At 42.9% G+C, this 24,503-nt stretch overlaps 1 pseudogene; it reads left to right on the top strand.

The window, feature by feature from the left end:
* Nucleotides 1-23,985, top strand: part of LOC118966628 (DNA topoisomerase 1-like) — a 37,584-nt pseudogene extending 13,599 nt beyond the window's left edge.
* Nucleotides 23,986-24,503: the final 518 nt, after the last annotated feature.

The following is a 24,503-nucleotide window of genomic DNA, read 5'->3' as shown; positions in this document are numbered from 1 at the left end:
AGACGGTCAAAGGCCTTCTCTTCATCAATTGATAGGACTGCACAGGAGGATGGTATACAGTTCCTTCCGAATGTATTCAGACCCCTTGACTTTTTCAGTGTTGTTACGTTACAGTATTAATTTAAAATTGGTTAAATTAAACAATTTCCTCAGCAATCTACACACAATACCCCATCATGACAAAGAAAAAACAGGTTTTTAGACATTTTTGCAAATTTATTAAATAAAAAAATAAAAAAACGTATTTACATAAGTATTTAGACCCTTTGCTATGAGACTTGAAATTGAGATCAGGTGCATTCTGTTTACATTGATCATCCTTGAGATGTTTCTACAACTTGATTGGAGTCCAGCTGTGGTAAATTCAATTGATTGGAGATGATTTGGAAAGGCACCCACCTGTCTGTATAAGGTGCCACAGTTGACAGTGCATGTCACAGCAAAACCAAGCCATGGTGTCGACGGAATTGTCAGTAGAGCACTGAGACATGATTGTGTCGAGGCACAGATCTCGGGAAGTGTACCAAAACATTTCTGCAGCATGGAAGGTCCCCAAGAACACAGTGGCCTCCATTATTCTTAAATGGAAGAAGTTTGGAACCACCAAGACACTTCCTAGAGCTGGCCACCTGGCCAAACTGAGCAATTGGGGGAGAAGGGCCTTAGTCAGGGAGGTGACCAAGAACAAATACAATTGCCAAATTACGAGACTAGTTGGTTTAGTCACAGAAAAATATAGGAACCTTAACGCTAACCATGATTGGCTGAGATAATGGATGGGCTGGACATGCCGAGAGATTATTTCAGATTGTTCTGCCATGTAGCACGCTTCTGTCGATAACATGAGCTGGTCAGTATGTGTAGGTAATGCTGTCTAACACAGCTTTTTTTTAAAGTGATGGGTGGGGCTAAGGCTTAAGAGGGTGTGAACGATGCTGAATGTGTGTAGACAAAGAAGAGCTCTCCAGTAGGTTTACCAAAATATTCAAGGGCCATTTTCTCAAAAGTGGGGTTACAAGTTTATCAACTTTCAAAGCAGAATTAATTTCCCGTTGTTCCTCAACTGTAGTGTATGATATACCATTTCTAACTCTGAGTCTCTACTTTTACCCTATATAAAAAACACTTTCAAATTTTGCTACCTTAAGCGAATCGATCCGGTCGGTCACATTTGATGATTAATAATTCTCTCTCCTTCTCGGCGAATAAACTGTTCTTCTGTTGACAAGTTAGTAAATATAAAGTGGACTCAAGTTCGGTTATATTTTTTAGTTGAGATTTGTTCAAACCAGAAGCAAATGCTATTGTATTGTTTCTAAATAACAATTTAATGGCATCCAATAAGATTCTATTGTTATTCACAGACTATTTGTTGAGAGGGATAAATCTATGTAAATCAAACATAAGAGTAAATCATATTTTGGAGTGAATTAAGGTCTCACTTTGTTCTGTTTATATCTGTATTGACTTGTTTATATCAGGACTGACAATGCTCAATCAGAAAGATGCGATTATGTCCAACGAGTTAGTTTTGATAGAAGGAAATCAATTATGAATGGCAAAGTCTGTGGCAGATTGTACATATTTTATTCTGTCATACCTGGGATATTTGTGGATGTTACATGCTGACCACCCCGGCCCGCATTGCATGCGCGAGTGTTGCAAAATAAATATACATATACATGTTATTCAATCATTGCACCCACACTGCTCGCGCACGTCAACGAGCATCTGCGTAGCCAGGCGCTAAAATAGAACTTGGTGCGTAGCAAGTCCTTCCTTATCTCCTCATTGGTTTTTAGGAGCATATACCCACGTGGTTGATTGAAAGATTAACTTTTTTTATTTGTATTTTTTATTACCTTTATTTAACTAGGCAAGTCAGTTAAGAACAAATTCTTATTTACAATGACGGCCTTGGAAAGTGGGTTAACTGCCTTTTTCAGGCGCAGAATGAAAGATCTTTACCTTGTCAGCTCGGGAATTTGATCTAGCAACCTTTCAGTTACTGGCCCAACGCTAGGCTACCTGCCGCCTCAACTGAGTTCCACACTCCAGACCAGTTGTGGTAAGGCACCTTAAAGTTGGTTGCCAACCACCGTATAAAGTCCAAAGAAGAAGAAGCCTGAAGGAGGAGAGATTACTAGAAATTAACTCAGTTTACCCTTTTGTCAAATTAGCAACCAACAGGAAGCTATTAAGCTAAATTGCCATAAATGGTTAATGCTTTTCGACCTGTCCCCAAATGAATAGTTGGATCAGAGTTTGTTTTTATATTTCAACCTGCATGTCCAGATCGCGTCTGGTGTGGGTGGACAAAAATCAACATGCGCCTACAGGACCGTGGTCGGGGGAGTTGAATCAAGCACTGGCTTGACTTGCCTCTCGTAGAAAGAAGTCCATTGCTTCCGAGGCTTCCGTGAAGTTCTTGTTGTTGAAGGTGATCAGCAGCTTTGCCGTGTGAACCACGCCGTACTCAAGTTGTTTTTGCACAGCAGTCTTCTCAACTCATTGTAGGTAGCTTACTGTTTCCGTAGCTCTGCTGATCGTCGGTACCTGGTACTTCAGCCTCCCCATCTCTCCTTCCACGCTAAGAATAATTTGTACTTGCTTTGAAGCTATGTAGCTGTGTTATCATACACCGGTTGCCATTTGTCATAGGTCAGTGTGATGAGCAATGTTCACAAAAGGAGGGGGGGACCAAGCTTCTCTTGACCAAAAAGTTAATAGAAAAGTTTTTTTAAACATTTCACATTTCACTATGATCGAGTCAAATTATTCTCAAATTGAATTTTTTGCTGTGGTTTTCTAACACCTGTATATTTTCCTCCAACAACTTATTTGCCATTAGCAATTTATCATAGTTCTCCTACACCGTTTACAGCCGAGAGTGTAATGCGGTAGCTGAAACCTCAAGATATTTTTCTTTTGAGACACAGTTGGTTACCGTGGTTTGAAGTTTCTCCAGAGTGTCATGGATTGGACTCAATTTGGTGTCAAGAGATGGAGGATATTTCCTCGCGGACAATAACTCTGATCAATCAAATTTATATAGCCCTTCGTACATCAGCTGATATCTCAAAGTGCTGTACAGAAACCCAGCCTAAAATCCCAAACAGCAAGCAATGCAGGTGTAGAAGCACGGTGGCTAGGAAAAACTCCCTAGTAATGCCAAAACCTAGGAAGAAACCTAGAGAGGAACCAGGCTATGAGGGGTGGCCAGTCCTCTTCTGGCTGTTCTGGGTGGAGATTATAACAGAACATGGCCAAGATGTTGAAATGTTCATAAATGACCAGCATGGTCAAATAATAATAATCACAGTGGTTGTCGAGGGTGCAGCAAGTCAGCACCTCAGGAGTAAATGTCTGTTGGCTTTTCATAGCCGATCATTAAGAGTATCTCTACCGCTCCTACTGTCTCTAGAGAGTTGACAACAGCAGGTCTGGGACAGGTAGCCCGTCCGGTGAACAGGTCAGGATTCCATAGCCGCAGGCAGAACAGTTGTAACTGGAGCAGCAGCATGGCCAGGTGGACTGGGGACAGCAAGGAGTCATCATGCCAGGTAGTCCTGAGGCATGGTCCTAGGGCTCAGGTCCTCCGAGAGAAAGATAGAATTAGAGAGAGCATACTTAAATTCACACAGGACACCGGATAAGACAGGAGAAGTACTCCAGATATAACAAACTGACCCTAGCCCCCCAACACAAACTACTGCAGCATAAATACTGGAGGAGGGGTCAGGAGACACTGTGGCCCCATACGATGAAACACCCAGACAGGGCCAAACAGGAAGGATATAACCCCACCCACTTTGCCAAAGCCCAGCCCCCACACCACTAGAGGGATATCTTCAACCACCAACTTACCATCCTGAGACAAGACCGAGTATAGCCCACAAAGATCTCCGCCACGGCACAATCTAAGGGGGAGGGGGGGCGCCAACCCAGACAGGAAGATCACGTCAGTGACTCAACCCACTCAAGTGAAGCACCCCTCCTAGGGACGGCATGAAAGAGCACCAGTAAGCCAGTGACTCAGCCCCTGTAATAGGGTTAGAGGCAGAGAATCCCAGTGGAGAGAGGGGAACCGACTAGGCAGAGACAGCAAGGGTGGTTCGTTGCTTCAGAGCCTTTCTGTTCACCTTCACACTCCTGGGCCAGATTACACTCAATCATATGACCCACTGAAGAGATGAGTCTTCAGTAAAGACTTAAAAGGTTGAGACAGAGTCTGCGTCTCATGGGTAGGCATACCATTCCATAAAAATGGAGCTCAATAGGAGTAAGCCCTGCCTCCAGCTGTTTGCTTCGAAATTTTAGGGACAATTAGGAGGCCTGCGTCTTGTGACCATAGCATACGTGTAGGTATGTACAGCAGGATCAAATCAGAAAGATAGGTAGGAGCAAGCCCATGTAATGCTTTGTAGGTTAGCAGTAAAACCTTGAAATCATTCCTGCCTTAACAGGAAGACAGTTTAGGGAGGCTAGCACTGGAGTAATATGGTCAATTGTTTTGGTTCTAGTCAGGATTCTAGCACTAACTGAAGTGTATTTCGTGCTTTATCCGGGTAGCCGGAAAGTAGAGCATTGCATTAGTCTAACCTAGAAGTAACAAAAGCATGGATACATTTTTCTGCATCATTTTTGGACAGAAAGTTTCTGATTTTTGCAATGTTACGTAGATGGGAAAAAGCTGTCCTTGAAACAGTCTTGATATGTTCGTCAAAAGAGAGATCAGGGTCCAGAGTAACGCCGAGGTCCTTCATAGTTTTATTTGAGACTACTGTACAACCATCAAGATTAATTGTCAGATTCAACAGAAGATCTCTTTGTTTTTTGGGACCTAGAACAAGCATCTCTGTTTTGTCCGAGTTTAAAAGTAGAACGTTTGCAGCCATCCACTTCCTTATGTCTGAAACACAGGCTTCTAGCGAGGGCAATTTTGGGGCTTCACTATGTTTCATTGAAATGTACAGCTGTGTGTCATCTTTGGAAGTGCGTCGGGATCTATTGGAGTGCTACGTGTTTTATACAGCATCCACGTGTAGTTTAAGGTCTGCACCAAACACAAGTAAAAAAAAAAAATTGAGTGAAGCAACACTGTTTCAATTCGTAATCTTGAAAAATAATGATAGATCTGTCATGGATAAAGTCTTAATTTGAAGGAATTCTGGGGTATGACCTAAACTCATTCACTGCATGCCACCGGAAGGCATCTGACCTTTGTTATTCCTAATCTATATCAATGACCTTGCTGCTGTGTTTTCTACAATACTTCTCATTCACTTTGCTGATTATACAAATTAGATTCTCACAATAATGTTGATTCGCAAATGAATGAAGCCAACTCACATATGGCCAAATTTTCAAAAGGGTTCCAGGTAATTTGATTATCTTTAAATGTTAAAATCCAACGTTATTGTATTCACTTGTAAGAATAAGAAAAAATGTAACAAAAAGAGACAGAATATCAATAGGTGGGAATGAAATGGAACAAGTCACATCCACTATATATCTCATAGTTCTAATTGATGAAAAGTTATCCTGGAAAGATCATACTCAATTTGTCTGTACCAAAGTGATGAAATCTGTTGGTATCATCAGAAATATTAGTGGTTTGGTTCATCAGTCTTACTTCCTAACATTATAGCTTAATTTACACATCTCATTTACTGTAATATTGTCTGGGCCAGGAAATATACCTACTACCTACACAAATTACTCATCATACAAATTAAATTTGCAAGACTAGCCACCTCCTAATTACCTGGCTCCATCTGCACCTTTAATTAAGAAACTCAATAACTTGTCCATTTACAACATGAATGTGCACCAATTTTGCACTTTCGACACATACTTCACAGATAGTTTACCTAAATCCTTCAATGGATGTTTCCAGGTTAATTCTGAAATCCATCTACAGTTGAAGTCAGACGTTTACATACAGTGCCTTGCGAAAGTATTCGGCCCCCTTGAACTTTGCAACCTTTTGCCACATTTCAGGCTTCAAACATAAAGATATAAAACTGTATTTTTTTGTGAAGAATCAACAACAAGTGGGACACAATCATGAAGTGGAACGACATTTATTGGATATTTCAAAGTTTTTTAACAAATCAAAAACTGAAAAATTGGGCGTGCAAAATTATTCAGCCCCTTTACTTTCAGTGCAGCAAACTCTCTCCAGAAGTTCAGTGAGGATCTCTGAATGATCCAATGTTGACCTAAATGACTAATGATGATAAATACAATCCACCTGTGTGTAATCAAGTCTCCGTATAAATGCACCTGCACTGTGATAGTCTCAGAGGTCCGTTAAAAGCGCAGAGAGCATCATGAAGAACAAGGAACACACCAGGTAGGTCCGAGATACTGTTGTGAAGAAGTTTAAAGCCGGATTTGGATACAAAAAGATTTCCCAAGCTTTAAACATCCCAAGGAGCACTGTGCAAGCGATAATATTGAAATGGAAGGAGTATCAGACCACTGCAAATCTACCAAGACCTGGCCGTCCCTCTAAACTTTCAGCTCATACAAGGAGAAGACTGATCAGAGATGCAGCCAAGAGGCCCATGATCACTCTGGATGAACTGCAGACATCTACAGCTGAGGTGGGAGACTCTGTCCATAGGACAACAATCAGTCGTATATTGCACAAATCTGGCCATTATGGAAGAGTGGCAAGAAGAAAGCCATTTCTTAAAGATATCCATAAAAAGTGTCGTTTAAAGTTTGCCACAAGCCACCTGGGAGACACACCAAACATGTGGAAGAAGGTGCTCTGGTCAGATGAAACCAAAATTGAACTTTTGGCAACAATGCAAAACGTTATGTTTGGCGTAAAAGCAACACAGCTGAACACACCATCCCCACTGTCAAACATGGTGGTGGCAGCATCATGGTTTGGGCCTGCTTTTCTTCAGCAGGGAGAGGGAAGATGGTTACAATTGATGGGAAGATGGATGGAGCCAAATACAGGACCATTCTGGAAGAAAACCTGATGGAGTCTGCAAAAGACCTGAGACTGGGACGGAGATTTGTCTTCCAACGAGACAATGATCCAAAACATAAAGCAAAACCTACAATGGAATGGTTCAAAAATAAACATATCCAGGTGTTAGAATGGCCAAGTCAAAGTCCAGACCTGAATCCAATCGAGAATCTGTGGAAAGAACTGAAAACTGCTGTTCACAAATGCTCTCCATCCAACCTCACTGAGCTCGAGCTGTTTTGCAAGGAGGAATGGGAAAAAATGTCAGTCTCTCGATGTGCAAAACTGATAGAGACTAACCCCAAGCGACTTACAGCTGTAATCGCAGCAAAAGGTGGCGCTACAAAGTATTAACTTAAGGGGGCTGAATAATTTTGCACGTCCAATTTTTCAGTTTTTGATTTGTTAAAAAAGTTTGAAATATCCAATAAATGTCATTCCACTTCATGATTGTGTCCCACTTGTTGTTGATTCTTCACAAAAAATACAGTTTTATATCTTTATGTTTGAAGCCTGAAATGTGGCAAAAGGTCGCAAAGTTCAAGGGGGCCGAATACTTTCGCAAGGCACTGTACCTGACTTAGTAACACCAGCTCTGTCAGGAGGAATGGTTCTCAATCAGAGGCAGCTGTTTATCATTGTCCCTGATTGAGAACCATATTTAGGTAGTCTGGTTTCACTTTTGAGTTGTGGGTGATTATTTTCTGTTTAGTGTGTGTTGCACCTGACGGAGCTGTTTCGGTTGTTCGCTATTGTTACGTTGTATTTAGTGTTCAGTTTATTAAAAGGATGAACACTTACCACGCTGCGCATTGGTCTGACATTTCTTACTCCTCGTCAGAGGCGGACGAAGACGACCGTTTCAGAATCACCCACCACAACTGGACCAAGCAGCGTGGTACCCAGGAGCAGCGGGTTTAAGACTCCTGGACTTGGGAGGAGCTCTTGGATGGCAAGGGACCCTGGGTACAGCCGGGAGAATATCGCTCCCCAAGGCAGAGCTGGAGGCAGCGAAAGCCGAGAGGCGGCGTTATGAGGAGGCAGCGCGGCTGGAAGCCCGAGAGGCAGCCCCAAAAATGTATTGGGGGAGGCACACGGGGAGTGTGGCTAAGTCAGGTAGGAGACCTGGGCTAACTCCCTGTGCTTACCTTGGAGAGAGAGGGACCAGGCAGGCACGTGTTATGCTGTAAGGTGCACGGTGTCCCCGGTACGCAGGCATAGCCCGGTGTGGTACATAGCAGCGCCTCGTATCGGCCGGGCTAGAGTGGGCATCGAGCCAGATGCCATGAAGCCGGCTCAGCGCATCTGGTCTCCAGTGCGTCTCCTCGGGCCGGGGTATATGGCACCAGCCCTACGCATGGTGTCCCCGGTTCGCCAACACAGCCCAGTACGGGCTATTCCACCTCGCCGCACTGGCCTGGCTACGGGGAGCATTCAGCCAGGTAGGGTTGGGCAGGCTCGGTGCTTGAGACCTCCAGTGCGCCTTCAAGGTCCAGTCTATCTGGTGCCACCTCCATGCACCAGCCCTCCGGTGGCAGCCCCCTACACCAGGCTGTCTCTCCGTCTCCTTCCTACAGGTGCTCCTGCCTGTCAAGCGCTGCCAGAGTCTTCCTCCTGCCCAGCGCTGTCAGAGTCTCCCGTCCATTCAGGACCCGCCGTCTTGGGTCAGCCTGAATCAAACTGCACAATAATCCCCTCCATGTAGCCTAACTCTAGCCTAACACACAAACATGCACACACATGTAGTCAAACATGTTTTTTTTCTTGTATACTGAGTATATAATGAATATGCTTTGTTTAACTGATTGAACAAACTTTTGTTTTGGTACTTATATTTGTGGTGTGGTTTTCAGAAAAGCCCTTTTGTGCTTCCAACCTCACCTGCACACTGTTTTTACCAGTTTTTAATTTTTTTTATCTGTACTGTTTTGTCTTTCACTTATTTCCTTTGGTGCAAATAAATAAAACCTAAACAATTCTTTACCTTACAGTTCCTGTGACTCAACTAGAGTAAATCATTTTTATGCAGTTAGATAATTCATTTAAAATACTTTTAACATATTAATTGCATAGTCTTATGCGCCCACTACAGGCTGACCCCTTCATGGGCTCCCTAGAGCAGAGCAGTAATACCGGAACACAAAGGGCTCTGCTGCTGGAACCCAGGCTGGCCTGCTTTATGGTTGTCACTAGGTCTCAGGTGTGAGATGTGAGGACTGAGATGGTCTTGTCTTGATCAAGTGATTAAAGCGAAGGCTACAGGTTTTAGTTATTCTGATAAGGACAGATCTTAGATCTGTTAGTAATTGAGTTAGGTTATGAAGTTGATGTGCGGAATGGAAGAATATTCTACATTTGATTTATTAGGTAGGCCTATTCCGCAGATACCTGTTTGACTGTGTCAAGGACAATTCAGTAGTGAATCTGTTTCTCATCTATTGTCCCTGTGTTTGTCTGGGCAGGAGATGACCATGGAGGAGAGGATGCTGATTAGTGACCTAAGTGTGACTTTGGGGAGCTCCACCCCATGCACAAGGAAAAGGTGGAGGCTAGGGCCATTACTCAAGCAAGAGATAAATGACTACTCCAATACATTGGATTGAGTGTAATTGCTATGGATTGACAATATTGTGAGAGCAATATTAAAACTGGTTGAGATCAAGCAGGCTTTATTGTCATGATATACAGTATTTTCTGATAAATATTTAATTCCAGGTAATGAAAGAGGCCAACCAGAAAATAGTGGAGGAGTATGTCTTCCGTGTGCATGACCACCACCGGGAACGCATCGGCAACTTTAAGATTGAGCCCCCGGGTCTGTTCCGAGGGCGGGGGGTGCACCATAAACAAGGCATGTTGAAGAAGAGAATCCAGGATGTCATCACCTATGCAAAGTGAGACTGGCTCGGCTCAGAACATTGACTGGATGGTAAAGGAGAAGTTACAGGAGAGGAAAGGGTTAATGAAAGAGACGGTTTGCTGGCCAGAGAAACACTATGGAGCAGTCAACTAATGGAACAGTCCCACAATGGGTTTTAATGTTCCAATAGTCATCGCTCAAATAAGGTTCACTAGTTGTAACTAGAGGAAGACCACAAGTTAGTTTTCCAAACTACTCCACTACTCTAAGACATCTTGTCTGTGTGTCTTGTCATATGATGGCACAATAAATTGGTGTATTTTCTATTGACATTTTTGTACTTAATTGTGATTTATCAGGGGGTGCTGCAGCACCCTCAACACCCCTGCTCCCCGTGGCTATGGGTTTTACTATATAATTTCTTCCATCCTAGCCACATTTCCTAATCTGCTTGCATGTGCCTCCCCAAGGTGTTTTGGTGCTCAATGTTTTTCCGTTCCCTAACTTTCATTTTTAACTGGGTGGTTCAAGCCCTGAAAGCTGATTGGCTGACAGCCATGGTATATTTAAGCAATAAGGCCTGGGGGGGGTGTGCTATATGGCCACGATGCATCGCAAAGTGCTTGGACACAGCCCTTAGCCGTGGTATATTGACCAAATATCACAACCCCCAGAGGTGCCTTATTGCTATTATAAACTGGTTACCAATGTAATTAGAGCAGTAAAAATAAATATTTTGTCATACCTGTGGTATACGGTCTGATGTACCACGGCTGTCAGCCAATCAGCATTCAGGGCTCGAACCACCAAGTTTATAAGAGACCGTATACCATGGGTATAACACAACATTTATTTTTACTGCTCTAATTACGTTGCGTTGTGCATAAGAACAGCCAATAGCTGTGGTATATTGGCCATATACCACACCCCCTCATGCCTTATTGTTTAATTATACTACAGGTCAATATAGTCCGCCATCCTAACTGTACATCCTGCCCTCTAGGTGGATCGTTTGTCTAGATCTGCAATAGGCTAACTAGCAATCACTACCAATCATACCACACATAAAAGCATTCAAAGCTGCATCAATTTTCAATAGGGATCCACAAGAATCAATAGGAATCGCTGATAGGCAGCAGAGAGGCCAATTGCATTATTGCTCATGAAAGAACAGTGAAGGCCTGATCACCAACAACGACGAGACAGCCTATAGGGAGGTCAGAGACCTGGCCATGTGGTGCCAGGACAACAACCTCTCCCTCAACGTGATCAAGACAAAGGAGATGATTGTGGACTACAGGAAAAGGAGGACCGAGCACGCCCCCATTCTCATCGACGGGCTGCAGGTTGAGAGCTTCAAGTTCCTTGGTGTCCACATCACCAACAAATTAACATGGTCCAAGCATACCAAGACAGTTGTGAAGTGGGCAGAACAAAACTTATTCCCCCTTAGGAGACTAAAAAGATTTGGCATGGGTCCTAAAAATTGTAAAAAGTCTCCAGCCACCCTAGTCATAGACTGTTCTCTCTGCTACCGCATGGTAATGGGTACCGGAGCGCCAAATCTAGGTCCAAGATGCTTCTAAACAGCTTCTACCTCCAAGCCATAAGACTCCTGAACATCTAATCAAATGGCTACCCAGACTATTTGCATTGCCCCCCCCCCCCCCTCGCTGCTTCTCTCTGTTATTATCTATGCATAGTCACTTTAATAATTTTAACACTTTAATGTACATATTACCTCAATTACCTCGACTAACGCCCGCACATCGACTCTGCACATTGACTCTGCACATCGACTCTGCACATTGACTCTGTACCGGTACCCCCTGTATATAGCCTCACTACTGTTATTCTACTGCTGCTCTTTCATTATTTGTAACTTTTATTTATTGTTCTTGTTTTCTTTACATTTGGTTACTGCACTGTTGGTTAGGGCTTGTAAGTAAGCATTTCACAGTAAGGTCTACACCTGCTGTATTTGGCGCATGTGACAAATCCAATTTGATTTGATATTTGAAGACATAAGACACGTAGCTCAAAAACCTCCCCTATTGATCTTGTTTAGGGATACCTCTATCCTACCTAGACTAGCCTACAACACCACAATGCAATGAATAATTGCATTATCGTTCTCAAGTGAGTACAACATTCTACTCTAGGCTACGGTGAAAATGTCATTTGAATAACCACGCAAAAGCGCTGTGATTTGAATGTTTCATTCTATTTGCCAAAGGGTTTTCTAATGATCAATTGGCCATTTAAAATGATACACCTGGATTTGCTAACACAACGTGCCATTGGAACACAGGAGTGATGGTTGCGGACAATGGGCTTCTGTACGCCTATGTAGATATTCCATTAAAAATCTGTCGTTTCCAAACACCAATAGTCATTTACAACATTAACAATGTCTACACTGTATTTCTGATCAATTATTTTAATGGACAAAAAATGTGCTTTTCTTTCAAAAGCAAGGACATTTCTAAGTGACCCCAAATTGTTGTGTACTTTTTGTGTACGGTAGTGTATGTATTTTTCTTCTATTGATAAATAAAGTAATCAGCAGCCATTTGATGAATGGAAAGAGACCTCTGCAAAAAAATTAAAAGTTCAATGACATTCGGAGATTGTCAAGCCAATGCTTTGATACTGGGTAGGGCTTCAAGTTAGGGAGGGAATGTATTTTCTGTTTGTCGAGATTGACGGTCTATTTATTCTGGTGCTGAAAACTCAAACCATGATATTGAAGCACCCGAAGTCAGTATGCTTTGTTTATTGGTTGTGTGGTGCATTGGCACAGAAACTTGTTGGTGGAAATGGAAAATTAATTTCATATTTATTTGTATTTGTATTTAACCTTTATTTAACTAGGCAAGTCAGTTAAGAACAAGTTCTTATTTACAATGACGGCCTACCAAAAGGCAAAGGCATCCTGCGGGGACGGGGGCCTGGGATTAATAAATATAGATACAAATATATATAGGACAAAACACACATCCCGACAAGAGAGACAACACTACAGTACATAAAGACAACAACATAGCATGGCAGCAGCACATGACAACAGAGCATGGTAGCAACACAACATAGCAGCAGCACAACATGGTAGCAGCACAAAATGTGGTACAAACATTATTGGGCACAGAAAACAGCACAAAGGGCAAGAAGGTAGAGACAACAATACATCACGCAAAGCAGCCACAACTGTCAGTAAGAATGACCATGATTGAATCTTTAAATTAAGATATTTTATATAATTATAAATATTGCATCAAAATGTTGAAAAACTGATTGTTGTCTGCAGCCAGCTCTGATTGTGGTGTAGGCCTACTGACAATTTGGGGGGTGCTTAGTCCTATAGTTGTCTAGCATATCCCAACCCCCCTGAAACATCCGTAGGGAGTGGGGTCATGGCCAGGGTCACCATTTTCCAGCATCCCTGGAGCAATTGGGCTTAAGTGACTTGCTCAATGGCACAGATTTTTTCACCTTGTCAGCTCTGGGATTCAAACCAGCGACGTATTGGTTGCAGGCCCAACGCTCTAACCTCGAGGCTACCTGCCGCCCCTAATGAAGTGGGCAGGGAGAGTGAGCTAGTCCATGATGGTCGGGGAACCCTCAGCCTTCTGTCCCGTTGCACTGTGTGGTAGCGACTCTGCCATAAAAGCATGCTGACGTGGCAAAGTCGATATCCACGTTTATAAACTCAGGCTGGCTAAAGTAATTGTTATTTGTGGTCGTAAACATTATTTGCAGTTAAGTCTATGAGGGGGTGCAATTATTTTACAGTACAAGGGGAGGGTCATGTGAAAATATTTTTTACGTTGGTGGGGGGGGGGTGCAATTTTTTGTGACACCTTGAGTTGGACCAGCCCCTTCCACGCAGTAGCCTACATTTCATAATGTTCCCAGCCTTGTGGCATTTTCATGGGTAAAAAAGCTGAATCAGAAACTCAAGGCTACTGTAGTTGTTAGTCTCCTATTGTCCTGAACATGACATGACCCATGACCCTCCATTCATTCAAACACATTCATTCATACAGTGAGGAAAATTATTACATTCAATCTCAAAATTGCTTCAGTTATTTAAGTTGGTTTTGAACATTGCGTGGCCATTATGGTTGGGTTCTGCATCTGTAGGTGTTTATTTTATTTTGTCGTAGAACAGTTGAGTGTGTTGTAGGAGTTGTATTCTATTTTACCACACCATATTGAATAGAGGAAACCATGTGAGTTTATGTTGCGGGTGTGATCTGTGCTTCTGAATAGTTGTTGAATAGGCCTAGAAGTCGCACTGTGAACTTTTGAAGCTTTGAATATTCTGAACAGTTGTTTTGATTTTTAAGCAGAGGTCTGTGGGGAGCACGTCAGTATCGGCGAGTTTAGAAGCTATTTCCTTTTGTGTTGCGTGAGAGGAACGTGTGATTTGGTGCAATTGACGTAATGAATCAGAGGTGTTTTGCATGCATATGGGCATGTATGGTGTGCCTGTGATTCATATTGCCATCTCCCCGCCACTGCTTAGTGAGAGAAGCGTGCACTATGACTGGTTGGGTAAACACAGTGCTGCTGGTACTGCTGCTGCTGCTACTGAGAGATCAGAGGTAGATGAACTGGACTTTGACCATGGTGTGTACAGAACATGTAAAGCCACTCTGTATCCGGCCTTCTATCTCCACTGTGGCGATAGTCTGCTCTGCTCCATCTCCCTGGAGTCTTTTAGAGATTAACAACAAGGTTAAACATAGGCTTACACTAGAATACACAGTCCACTCTCCTCCATCACTATCCTACCCATTCAACTCCTATTTTCATAGTCTTTTCCTCTGCTTTACTTAAACATTTCTGAAGGATTCCTGACACCGGGTGTTAGCAAAGATGGTTTAGTATGAAGATATTTAGAAACTGCTTCACCAATAGAAATCCCCGATCACGCTTGTAGGCGATGTCATGGGGACGTTGGCTAGCTAAGCTCATGCGCAGAAAAGTGTCATCAGGTCTAACAGTTGTCTCGTGCATAATTGTGCCTGTGCAGGCCGTCAAATCAAAGGCACTGCTGAAAATGAAAAAGTGTCACTTTGTCACTTTCATGAGGTTGGAGTTATAACATGTTCAGATACTTAAGACATTGGCTCAAATCTAGGTTGTACCTTTATACCTTTCGAGAAAATTAACAACTAAGGAAGAATCTTTCACTTCTCTCATTGACTCAAACTCCGTTCTGGTCTGCCGAGTCTGAATCGAAAATGTTCCCGCTAGTCTTGTGATGTTGGGTCTCTGTGTTTAGAAATTCTGTGGTGTTACAGCATTCTGCCATTGGACAGACAGAGAAGGAAATTAACCAGTACTAGTTTCTGTGATTCTCTGGTTCTTCATCGCCCAGCTTCCTCATCCTTCTCTCTCTCCATTGTGTGTTTGTGGCCATTAAAATCAACATAGCTAGTTCCTGAGCTCCCAGCCTCCTGGTACTCTCACATCTCCTTCTCTCTTCCCTTCCTCCATCCTCTTATCACCCAGTTCTTTATTTTGAAGGTTAAGTTATTCCACAGTTTGTCGCCATGACGATGTGGCCTTGGCAACAGTGAGATTGTGAGGGGATAGCTAATTAAGCAGCCGCTGGCTAGCGCTACTCTACTATGCAAACATAATGTCACCCTTCTGACTGCCTCTCTCCACTAGACATTTAACAAATCAAATCAAATGTTATTGGTCACAAACACATATTTAGTAGATGTTATTGCGGGTGTAGCGAAATGCTTGTGTTCTTAGCTCTAACAGTAGAGTAGTATCTAACAGTTCATAACAATACACACAAATCTAAAAGTAAAATAATGGAATATATAAATATTAAGGTGAGCCATGTCAGAGTGGCATTGACTAAAATATAGTAAAATAGAATACAGTATATACATATAAAATGAGTAAAACAGTATGTAAACATTATTAAAGTGAGTAGTGTTGCATTATTAAAGTCAACAGTGATTCCATGTCTATGTATATGGGGCAGCAGCCTCTAAGGTGCAGGGTTGAATAACAGGGTGGTAGCCAGCTAGTGGTGGCTATTTAACAATGGCCTTGAGATAGAAGCTATTTTTCAGTCTCTCGGTCCCAGCTTTGATGCACCTGTATGGTAGCGGAATGAACAGGCCGTGGCTCGGGTGGTTGATGTCCTTGATGATATGTTTGGCCTTCCTGTGACATCGGGTGCTGTAGGTGTCCTGGAGGGAAGGTAGTGTGCTCCCGGTTATGCGTTGGACAGACCACACCCTGCGGTTGCGGGCGATGCAGTTGCCGTACCAGAGGTGATACAGCCTAACAGGATGCTCTCAATTGTGAATCTGTAAAAGTTTGTGAGGATCTTAGTGGCCAAGCCAAATTTCTTCAGCCTTCAGGCTAGACACTTGTGGAAGAAGTGAACTACTAAACACATAACTATGAATACATAGTTTTAACCACAATCTCATGAAATACTGAAAAGGTTATGATTGAATATTGGCCCTCGGTTGTAGCAAATGCAAGGCTTCTGAATGGAATAAGAAAGCACTGCCTGGAAGCTCTCCATGTAATGAAACATGGGTGTGGAGAGACCATGTAAAGACAATGATGTGTCGAGAGTGTTCCTTAGGCTCTGTGTTGAAGAGCTGTGTGGATGCGATCAGCCAGCAGAACCTTCAAGTTCATACAGATGGGGACCCGCCAGGGACACTCCTCTACCATACACAGGTTGATGGGTATTAGACCACATCTGCCAGACCATATCCTATGTCCTCCCCCTGCTGCTGTTTCCTCCAGCTGAGAGCAGGTAACGAGAAGAAGAAGGACGAGACGGCTGACACGGTGGGCTGCTTCTCCCTGAGGGTGTAGCACATCACCATCCACGACACGCTAGAGGACAAGGACAGTGTGGTGGAGTTTGACTTTCTGGGTAAAGACTTTATCTGCTACTACAATAAGGTTCCCGTCACCGAGGGTAAGTAGCCAACAGCCTCCGCACCACTAGCTGTTACAAGGGATGCGTCTGAAATGGCACTCTATTCCCTTTCCTTATATACACTAGTTTTGGCCAGGCACTGCCATTTCAGAATCAGCCAAGGCCAGCAGCACCCTCAGACTGAGCTGTCTGCTCAGAGTAGGTGCCCTGGGGTGGAGGACAGGGAGAGAGCCCCAGGAAGAGAGACATGCCTGGAGGGCATCATTTTAGATTTAATTTGTGTCGCTGCCAGCATTTACATTTCTCTGATTTAACCACTAGTGTTTGCTTCTGTTGGAACAGGCTCACTTCAAACTTCTAAAGTCAAGAGTTCAAATTAAAGTTAGTAGTTTAATAATCATTTTTAGAGAAATAATTGACAGATCAATTTGATGGGGATTATGCAAAAGGAGTTTCACTTCTAGGGTTGCTCTTCATAACAAAATGTTGCAGTAATTCCTCCAATACTTTTCAATTGAGGAATATGCCAACACTCAAACCCAAATGACTGCTTTACATGTTCAAGATAAACTACTGAGGAAGGAGAAATGTATCCAAACAAATGTCTATTCACACTTTAATTGATTATCCCATCAGGCCCAATATTGAATCTGTCAGTCAAAGTAATTCTGACACAAATAACAAAATGAAGGGCGATTTTCGCCTGATTTCATTCTGTTCTGCCAAGCAGCTGTCTGTCAGTGTGAAAATGAGGCTAAACAACATTAGCTGGGGGGTGTCAGGATTCAGCCATGCTATCTCCAAGAGGAATAGGAAACAATGCCTCTGACAGCCAACGTTTTTTGTTTTCTGGCAGAAGGTGTAATTATTGAAATTAGTATTTAAAACTATTAGTGTCCTGAATATTTTTGTTTGTTTATTCTGAGGGAAAGGGATAGCTGGTAAATGTCAGATTGAATAGAATGATTTCTCATTCCAGCTCCATGGGAGAGAGTGATGAATTGCAATGCAAAGTGTTGGATAGCCAGATTACATGATTATCTATCTACCAATCTACACTTGCCAGCATCTGCATTGTGAAGTGTATGTCTGTGTCCGGTCACTTTGCGTATCATCTAAACAGCATTTTGAATGTTGAACCAGCATACTGCTGTGTCTTAGACATCTGTTCATGCATAAACAGCCTGTGATGAGTGCAGATTGTTGCCATATTTTCAGGTCCTTCCTGATGACTCCCAACACATTGGTTGATCAATCAGATGTCAGCTCTCTGTTGCGCCACTCCAGACACTGAGTCTGGAATAAATTTTTCTAAATCCTCACACATTCATCAAAGTCTCTTATTTCCCTATTTAGTTATTTAGTATTGGCTCAAGGATAAATTGTCATTCAAATCGGTCTGTTTTAAAAAGCAACACATCTGTTACCATTTAATTAGTTCCTTGCATATTTTAGCTGGTTTATTTAGAGCAGGAAGAAAACAGGACTTCTTGGAAAATATAATTGATGCAGATATTTTTTCCTCCATCACTCTCTGTCTCCCCTGTGAGCTGAAGGAGCAGGTTAGACAGCCCTGGGCTCTCCTATCATGATCAGTGTGTAGACTAGATGTGAGCATCTGTGTCTGGGCTGGAGGTCTGGAGGTCTAGGACAGGGTAGGATTTAAAACCTGTCTCTCTCTCTTGACCTTATTTGGTTTATTCAGGTGTTCATGGAGAATAAGGAGCCTGGAGATGACCTGTTTGATCGCCTCAACGTGAGTCACACGAGAACCAGTCTGGCTTGTTTATCTCAACATGTAAACAAACATCCCTCACAGCATGTTGTCTGTGTTGCTGTGCTGTAGATGTCTGTAGCCTAAAGATACAGTAAAGCCCAGTGAGTGACCATAACAGCCACAGGTGTGAATCTAGCCTCAGAGAACAATCTCCATCCATCTATGTTTTTGCCTGTAGCCTCAGTCTACTGTAGCCTGATGTTCCCAGCCTATCCTGTGCCTGATAGGGAGAGAGGGAAGGTTAAGAGGCGGATCTAGGGGTGGGTGGATTATACATAACTCCTCTGTCCTTTCACCCCTCCCTCAGGCAGAAGTAAGGCGGTGTCGCCAGGCAGTGAGGCAGGTTATTGCTATGATTGGTGCGAAATTACATGCTTGTGATCCACTCCTGAGAGGCGAGAGGCGGAGGAGTTGACGGACAGAGAAGGGAATGTCTCTTTCGTGACCTATGGCACATCAGGAAATGGAGGGGCATGTTGGAGGGGGGAATGTTAATCGCTGATCCGAGTCGGGCTGATTAACACTTTGAAAGGCCAGGTCAGAAGTTGGGAGAGGGTCTAAGCACCAGCCACAGGAGGAAATTGGTGCAAGCTCTAATGAATGCTTTCCCTCTGCCATGTTTAGCTGGGCCGGGCTTGAGACCTTATTTATCCACCTGTTGTGGACAGTACAAGGGTCTGTGTGAGTGTGTCAGTGACTGTCAGTGTGCATATACAGTAGCCTATATAAAGTAACAGCAGTACAGTACATGTCTGACTCACCGTTGCTACTTGAGTGAGTACGATCAGAATGGTTTGTTCAAACATGGTTTGTTCAAACATTATTTATTCAGTGTGTAATGTGGAGATTCTCTTAGCATCCCACCACCAACTTCTCAAACCCTTGTGACAGTAGCTGACCATCAGGCCAGGCTGAGGTACAGAGGGGTCGGGAATTATTGGATCCTTTGATAAAGATGAGAAAAAAATACTTTATAAAATAAATAATACAAATACTGAGCTATATTTTATCTACGTTTTTTACAATTGTAATATTTGATACTAATACAAAGGTCCAATGCAGGTGTTTTTTATGTCAATATAAAATTATTTATTGGTAACAATTAAGTATCTTACTGTGATTATTTTAATTAAAATGGTAAAAAGGAACAATAGCTTCTTAGTAAAAGAGCATTATCTCAAGCAACAAATGGTCTGAGTGGAGAGGGGAAAACTGAAAATTAGCTGTAAATTGGCAGAGAGGTCTGCAACTCTCTTTTTTTATTGGTCTTTTAACTAATTTACCACCTGGTGATGTCACCAGGCAGGCCAAAACTCTATCCCACCAAAACGGCAGAAATTTCAGGCGGTCTTTTCAAACAGCTCTTCCACTAAAAGGGCATCATAAATAATTTTCACAATTTCACAGTTTTATTTTGCCCTCATCTTGTGGAAATATATGTAAAACACAGGAAAATCAAGTTGACTGCACTGGGCCTTTAACAAAACAAACCTGGAAAAAAAAGGGGTCAAAATGATTGGATCCCTTGTTTTCGTAGCTCCAGCACCCTCCCCTTGTGAGGATAAGGACACTAAGCCTTAAAAAAAAGAGATTGGAAAACACATTGGGAGGGATCTTAGACCATTCCTCCATACAGAAGCTTTCCAGATCCTTGATAGCCTTCATCTACGCTTACGGACTGCCCTATTGAAGTACAGAGAGACTGAGCTGGCCATTGCAAAATGTTGATTTTGTGGTCAATTAACCATTTCTTTGTGGAATTGCATGTGTGCTTGGGGTTATTGTCTTGCCGGATGATTCACTTGCGGCCAAGTTTCAGCCTCCTGTCAGAGGCAACAAAGTTTTGGCTAAAATGTTCTGATACTTGGTAAAATTCATGATGCCGTTGACCTTAACAAGGGGCCCCAGGACCACTGGAAGAAAAATTAGCCCCATAACATCAAAGATCCAACATCATATTTTACAGTAGGGATGAGGTATTTTTTGCATATGCATTATTCTTTCAATGGCCAAACCCACCATTGGTGTGCATGGCCAAAGAGCTCTGTTTTCATGTCATCTGGTCATATGACACGAAAATTCAGGTCTTTGGCTACCCACACCAGAGTTATGATTAATTTACATGACACTACAACATTCTATGGCAGCCATCTTAGCTCCCCATTAACATTACATGGGGAATATTTCAACAATGCTATGTAGGCTAACTGAATGTCTAGAACAACATTGTAAATTCTAAAAGTTGGCCTACTCTAAAAATATGGGCTCCCCCATCCTGAGAATGCGCCATCTAATGCACAATTGCGTTGATTCACGCCATTCGTTCATTTGGCTACAGCTGATTATCTTCTGTTGTCAAACAAACGTGAGTCTGGAAAGACTATTCTCTTCCTAAGAAGGGTGCAGCCGAATTCTACTAGATGACAAGCTGAAATGAATATAACATCCTGGCATTTACAGCATTCTCGAAATATCACATACTATAAAACTTTATATTTCCGCATACATAAAATGCCTATTTAGAATGCAAGTATGGGGACATGGCCAGAGATTCATAAAGCATGCAGATATATCCTGGGATTAATGGGCTCCCCTAGTGGGTGTGGAACGGAGGGGGTAAGGAGTTGAAGGGAAGGAAGGTCTTTCTCACCACCCAGCAGCCTCTCTGTATGAGGGGGAGGGAGGGTGTGTCCTGATTGTCCCAGGTCTGTCTGATGAGATTTTAGATGTTCATTATACCAGCATCACCTTTACTCTTCCTCCACAACACTGTAGTGTAGGATCTCACTGGGATTGCTTTGGTTAATTAATTATCTATACACGCCTATGTGACGCCCATGCAATTATGTTGGGGTATGTGTCATTACAGCTGTAGACCCCTGCTCTTAACCTCCAAGCATAGCTTGTTATTGGAGAGGAGAGTCCTTGCTGTGTGGTGGTGCAGTTAATGGAAATGTAATTCTTGTCTTTGGCAGATTAGACCTACACTGATACTTTTAGAATTGCATTTAAGTCAGCGGAAAGTAATAAGATGGCCTTTTTTAATCTGCTCCTTACTTTTAATGATGATGGCAGTATTTTCTATTTTCATTTTTTGTTGACTGCAGTTCAAGAACCTCAGGATTATACTGCCATCTAGTGTTTTCACACCTGTCTCGTTCTAGTCCTCGTGTCACACGTACGTGTATTTGCCTCTCCTCCCTCCAGGCGGGCTTGTTGAATACGTGGCTGTCGTCCCTCCCTGCTGCCCGGCCTGACTGCTAAGGTATCCATCACCGTGCAGGAGCAGCTCCGACAGCTGTCCAACAGTATGTCCCCCAAACACCACATATACATTTACATGCCATCCTTACAGGTGCACCTGTTTTATACCATTATTTTACCACACGTCCCTCAACCTATTCAAATGTCTGTGAATGAAAATGCTTTGTTTAGAACTCCTGGAAGATCCCACTATGGATCTGTGTCTGATGTCCTGTCTCTTAATGTTAGCAGTCATTCATTGCTATAGAACACTTGTGATTCTCAGTCCCAAATGTGCTGTGTTCAGTCAGTATGCTCGCCGATTTCTTCTCAGCGTGTTAGTCCCTCTGTGTTGCTGGGGCCCAGTATCCCTCTCCCTCCATCCTCATAGTGGGATGTTTCTGTTGATAGAGGTGGCACTCGCTGGATTGCCACTGATATTAAATCTGTTTACAGTGTGGATAGCAAACTGCAATTAAATCATATGTGTGCATGTGCTCAAAAGGCAAGCAGGTGCACGTGCAGATGATCTGGATGGGGGAGATGGGTCGGTGGAGGTACAGAAGAGTTCTCCCTGGTGGTCTGGTCAAACATTAGCCCACCCCCTTACATATTTGAGGTAACAACCAAGGACAAGAGGGCTTCCTGCCTCCTGCTCTGTATATATGGCCTGAATTAAAACCATCCACTCGATATTGTAATGACCAGTGAGCTCATGTATTACCGGGCAAGGTCAAATTGTGAAAGACTAGAGACCCTAGTCATAGACTGTTCTCTCTGCTACCGCACGGCAAGCGGTACCGGAGCGCCAAGTCTAGGTCCAAGAGGCTTCTAAACAGCTTCTACCCCAAAGCCATAAAACTCCTGAACACCTAATCAAATGGCTACCAAGATTATTTGCATTGCCCCCCCCCCCCCCCCCCCTGCCCCTCTTTTACACCGCTGCTACTCTCTGTTGTCATCTATGCATGACATATATGTACATATTACCTCAACTAACCAGTGCCCCCGCACATGGACTCTGTACCGGTACCCCCCTTTATAGTCTCGCTATTGTTATTTTACTGCTGCTCTTTAATTACTTGTTACTTTTATTTATTATTCTTATCCATATATTTTCTTAACTGCATTGTTGGTTAGGGGCTCGTAAGTAAGCATTTCACTGAAAGATCTACACCGGTTGTATTCAGTGCATGACTAATACAATTTGATTTGATCTTAGTCAGTTATTGTTTACATATCTGTATTAACACCATTCATATTCCTTTATTCCCATGTTGCTCCACAGTGACAGAACCTGGCAGAGAAGCTGCTCTCCTACAACAGAGATAACCGAGCGGTTGCAGTTCTGTGTAACCACCAGCGGGCGCCGCCAAAGACCTTTGGTCAGTCTAAGGCCAACCTCCAGTCCAAGGTGAAGGGACCAACAGATATTTGATAGAGACAAAAAGTGGTGATACGTTGTCATGTCCTATTTTAGCTCAACATTTACTTCAGTCTGTCTTCTCTCTTCATTTAACACTTCCAGATTGTCGGCAGGAGTGAGCAGTCGGCACTGGCCAAGAGTAAGCTGAAGCTGTCCAAGGGGGTCAAAGCTCACAGCTCAGACGGCAAGCTGCAGGCATGAGTGGCCCTTACTGGTAGCAGACAGACGGAATACTATTGCTCATAAAGGGAAGACGATATCCTGACTGAACACTCCTTTCTGTGTGTGTTTAGGGTGGTGGAGCGTAAGGCTGTGCAGCGTCGTGAATAGAAGCTTATGAAGATGGAGGTTCAGGCCCCAGACAGGAGAACAAGCAGATTCCCCTGGGCACCTCCAAACTCAACTTACCTGGACCCATGAATCAGCATTGCCTGGTGAGGGCGCACACAGGTCTGAAATATGACACTGTATGTACATCAAACACTGACACCTCAATGTCTTCACATGCAATTGAAATTCATATATTATTATCCTGTTATTAATATTGTACATCATTTCTCACATTGTTTTGCCCTCCTCATAGGTGTAAGAACATGGAGGTGCTTCTGGACAAAATATAACAAATCTCAGAGGGAAGTTTGGCTGCGCTATTGACATGACTTTACATTCTAAGTCAGCCTCTACCCTCTAGTTCTACCTAAATGTAAAGACTAGGAGGCAGGTTTAATCCTCTGCTCTATCAGGCTTTATTTACCTGCCCGTATATTGAACTACAGAACTCTTTCTTCACATAACGTTTTTCAACTTAAATTGTTTTAATGCTGTTGGCACTTAAATTATTTCTTTTTTTTTACCATTGTTATATGGTAAACCATGATGATCTTATAGAAAGTATGGTAAACATGTCCTTTTATGCGTCCTTTTATAAGCATTTGAATAAGGAGTCCTAGGAAAATTATTATCATCCCAATTATAGAGTAGGCCATCATCCCCATGTGGATGTAGTGAGATATCAGGTGGGACATGGTGTTAGGGTCTGATTATGCTGGCCGCCTCTGTTGTAGCTGAGTTCTTCAGTCAAGATCTCCTCAAGTGCAGGGTTATTCATCATTCATTCATGCTTTTCCCTTCTATCTGATCATTATTTGCACACACCTGGTGTCCCAGGTCTAAATTAGTCCCAGATTAGAGGGGAATAATGAAAAACCGCAGTGGAAATGGCTTCGAGGTCCAGAGTTGAGTTTGAGGGCTCTAGGGCCACACTATCCTGAT

Source organism: Oncorhynchus mykiss, chromosome 1 (assembly GCF_057628025.1).
Source record: "Oncorhynchus mykiss isolate SJ-2025 chromosome 1, ASM5762802v1, whole genome shotgun sequence".
NCBI classification, from domain to species: domain Eukaryota; kingdom Metazoa; phylum Chordata; class Actinopteri; order Salmoniformes; family Salmonidae; genus Oncorhynchus; species Oncorhynchus mykiss.
The sequence above is the reverse complement of the archived record's forward strand: the minus strand, read 5'-3'. Positions and strand labels throughout refer to the sequence as shown.